We start from the raw sequence: 3,986 nt of genomic DNA on the forward strand, positions 1-3,986 counted from the left end.
TATCTAACGATTAGAAATTGACCCAACGATAAAGAAGCCCTAAAAAAAGAAAACAAAAAAAGAGTGTCAAATAAAGATTAAAAAGTATTAAGAAGGCTCTTTTTATTTTGATCATATCTAACGATTAGAAATTGACCCAACGATAAAGAAGCCCTATAAAAGAAAGCCCTAAAAAAAGAAAACAAAAAAAGAGTGTCAAATAAAGATTAAAAAAAGGGGAAAAAAGTATTAAAAAAGCTCTTTTTTATTTTGACCATATCTAACACTTAAAAACTGACTAAAAAGCACAAAAAGAAAGCCAAATAAAGATTCAAAAAAGAAAAAAAAAGAGTAATAAAAAGAGCCAAATCTCTCTTCTCTCATGCTGCTACATGAGAGAAAAGGGCTTTGATTTTTTTTATTATGTACTAGTTGAAATGTGCGTAGAGCGCGTGAGTATTCAATATGTTATATTTTTTTAAACACTTACATTTGAAAACAAGAAATATTAACAACAAAAATATTTAGGTAAACACATCTTTAAAATTATTTAAATAAGAGCATATTAAGGGGTAAAGTTTAATAAGGCACAATTAGAAAATACAAGATTTAAAATGAAAAAAAAGGATTAAAATGCACTTTTCAATTAAAACATACATTTCAATTAAATACGTGTATGTGTGTGTAAGTGTGTGTGAGTGTGAAAAAAAAAAATTTGAGTGAGGAGATGCGAGAGAAATAATATCAATATAGATAAATAACATGTTTCGTATTTATGAGATAAATAATAGTACGTGTCGTTGAAAAAAAAGGAGTAAGTAAGAAGATATTTTGACATCGTTAAATTAGATAAAAGTATTTTAATAAGTCATGTTATATATAAGATTTTTTTTATAAAAAGATAAATAAAACATTCTCTATGTTTTGTCCTTCCCTATTTTAAAAACACATTCATCCTTAGTGAATTGGCATAAATGGCAAGAAACAAAAAATTAAAGAAATAAAAAAATTGTACTACTAGAAGGTGGTGGGGGTGCAATAAGAAAAATAGACAAAAAAAAAAAAAAAAGAGGAAACTTAAAAATGATATTTAAGTTTTCAGAAAAATTATTTTAATAAGAGTAGATTGGAAAAAAAAAGTTTAACAAGACTTATCTAACATAAAAATATATATATATATATAATTAAAAAAGCAAATGGGTTGAAATGTACGTTACAGTCAAAACATGTATTTTGGTTAAATATGCGTGTGTGCACGGGGGTGTGTGTCAATTAGTAAAATTAGAGAGAGACGAAAAAAAAGTATTTTAAAAAATCTCATTAATCTAAGATGATGTTTGTTTCTTATATTCATCTCTGATTCTAAATCATGATTCATGGTTCTATACAGTGTTTTCTCTCATAAAAAATACACGTAAAATGAGAATGGTTCTAAATTATGATTCTGAATACATAAACCAAACGTCCTCTAAGTTGTATAAGAGTCTTTTGAGAGAAAAAAAAAACTTAAGTAGGAATATAATTAAAATTGAAATGAATTATTTTAATGAAAAGAAAATGAGAAAAAAAATATTTTAAAGAAGGATAAAAAAAAAGAATAAGCTGCCAAAGAATGTTGGGAAAAAAAAGACAATAGGTAAAAAAAGAGAGAAAAAAAAAGTCTAAAAATGGAAAAAGAGAGAAAGTTTTAAAAAAATTTAAAAAGAAAGAAAGAAGAGGCCAACATGTGGCCTCCATAGAAGCTAATATAGGGCCCTTTTAGAAGTCAAGTTTTTGGCTATTTTAAGTATGTACTAATTAAAGTGCGTCCTATGCACATAAAGAATAACTTTATAAATTTGATCATGCGTAAAAATACAACAAATTAAATTGCAAAAAATTCACAAAATTTAAAAATGAAAAAAACAAGACATTTAAAAAATAACATGAAAAGCTTAAAAAAGTGGACAAGAAAAAAAAGGAAGGGAAAGGCGTTGTCACATGACATCCCTGAGAGAAATAGCACTTGATTCTTTTAATAGTCAATTAATAAATTATTATATATAAATTATAGATTATAAATTAAATTAAAAGTTTACAACAGGTAATACAAAATTACTTCCGCTCCAAATAAAACCATTGACAAGCTAATCTAATGGCTAAAATATTAGTTTCTATTAAAGGAATAAAAATACATGTCCTACTATAAGTTGTACCTAGAAAATAATTACAATGCAAAGGTGATTTTAATAAAAATGAAAAAAAAATTGAGTAAGTAAATGTTTCAAAGAAATTATTTGAGTAATGCATGAAAAAATATTCCAAAAAAAATGCTTTAGTAAATAAAATGTGGAAGAGTTTCAAGAGAAATAAGTAAAAAGGAAAGAATTAGAAAAAATAAAATAAAATAAAACACAAAAATGTGGGAGTTGACAAGTAGCTAACAGAGAAAGAGAGATGAACAAAAAGTTTTGACTTTTTTTTTTTTATGTAAGTTATAGATTATCGATATGTATAAATAGATTAAAACAATACGTGACCGATTTTTGAAAAATAAAATATTCATTTTACCATTATGACTAATTAAAATTAAACTAATAATTTAAAAAAAAAATTCTGAAAATGCTTTAAAACATTTAAAAGTAAACAATCAAAATAAATTAAAATTTTTTCATAAAATAATTTTAAATAGCTTAGTTTCTATTTATATTTAATAAAAAGGCAATTTAGACCTTATATATCTCAAAAATCAGTCTCAATGTGTAAAAAATATTTTTTTTTAAAATAAAAATAACGTTTTAATGTGATAAAAAATATAGGTAACGTTTTACTCATAGAACTGGTCGTAAAAATATAAGATACGAGAAGTGAGAGAGGGAAAGAAAAAAGTACACAGAAAGAAGATGATGTTGGAACAAAGTACTTAAAACGACGCTGCATAAATAAAAGATCATGCGGTGAGCGTGGATCGAACACGCGACCTTCAGATCTTCAGTCTGACGCTCTCCCAACTGAGCTATCCCCGCGTTTGGAATATGTTGGGAACTCTACTTAAAAACAAACAAGAGAGCTTTACAGCACGAATATATATGTTCCACATTTTATAAATCGGTGATTTCGGTCCGAAAATTGTTAATTCTTTTTCAGATTTTATTTGGAAGCTTCTGATCTATGTTGTTATTTGGTATTTTCAATAAAAAAAATGTCATTCAAGTTGGCTCGAAATATTAGAATACTGGACCAATATTTAAATGAGCTTATTGGTTGCCAAAAAAATAAGAGAAATACCTTTTAAAATACATGAGTCTGGACTTTTATTTTTACTCTTACTTAATATATTTTTTAATTAAATAACTATATTAGTCAAAATGTTATTAATTAAAAGTAAAAAAATAAGACCCATACATTTGGATAAGTTCAACAATTTTTCTTTATTTGCTTCAAAACTTAATTTTTCTCTCTCTCTCTCACTCTCTCTCTCGGAAAAAACAATTTGAAGGCAGTTCAACAATGTTTCTTTGAATCAGATTTGAAGGCAGAAACCAGAAACCTAACTTTTGTTTATTTTTCTCAAGTATCCAGCTCTTTTCTTCATTATATGTTTTCATTTAAAGCACACAAGTTCCTTTTCCTCTCTGAAGAACATTAAAATGATAAAATAAATAAATAAATAAAGATAACAATATATAATGTATTGTCGAATTTTCTCTGTTCAAAATTTACTACCAAAGATTAATCAACTCAGGGAAAAGTATTATAGAAACAGAAAAAAAAAATGCTAAGGGGAAATTAAAAATAGTAAAGAATATAAAAAAAAAAATCCAAAATTCTTGGCTTATCAGCTGGGCTTCAATTTGAGATTTTGTAAAGCTTGAACTTCTTTTTGTTATCAATCAGCTAAAGCCCACTATTTTCATCCAAAAAAAAAAAAAACAATTTCACTTAACCTGAGTAAAGCAGTAATAAGAAGAGTACCAAAATTTAGTCTGACAATTACAAAAATCAACTAAGATAACAAACTCACTATG

The 3,986-nt window shown here is 25.7% G+C and overlaps 1 protein-coding gene and 1 non-coding gene across 2 annotated transcripts in view; both read right to left on the reverse strand.

Moving 5' to 3' along the window:
- Positions 1–2,911: 2,911 nt before the first annotated feature.
- On the reverse strand, positions 2,912–2,984 carry TRNAF-GAA. Its single transcript has one exon. It is a non-coding gene; the product is annotated as a tRNA-Phe (tRNA).
- An 806-nt stretch (positions 2,985–3,790) lies between these two features.
- The window catches only part of LOC21393487 (uncharacterized protein YnbB), a 4,242-nt gene continuing 4,046 nt past the window's right edge, over positions 3,791–3,986 (reverse strand). The window contains exon 13 of the mRNA XM_010091064.2: positions 3,791–3,865. The gene's annotated coding sequence lies outside the window, so the exon portion shown is untranslated. The remainder of the gene's footprint in view (positions 3,866–3,986) is intronic.

Source organism: Morus notabilis, unplaced genomic scaffold (assembly GCF_000414095.1).
Source record: "Morus notabilis unplaced genomic scaffold, ASM41409v2 Scaffold561, whole genome shotgun sequence".
NCBI lineage: Eukaryota > Viridiplantae > Streptophyta > Magnoliopsida > Rosales > Moraceae > Morus > Morus notabilis.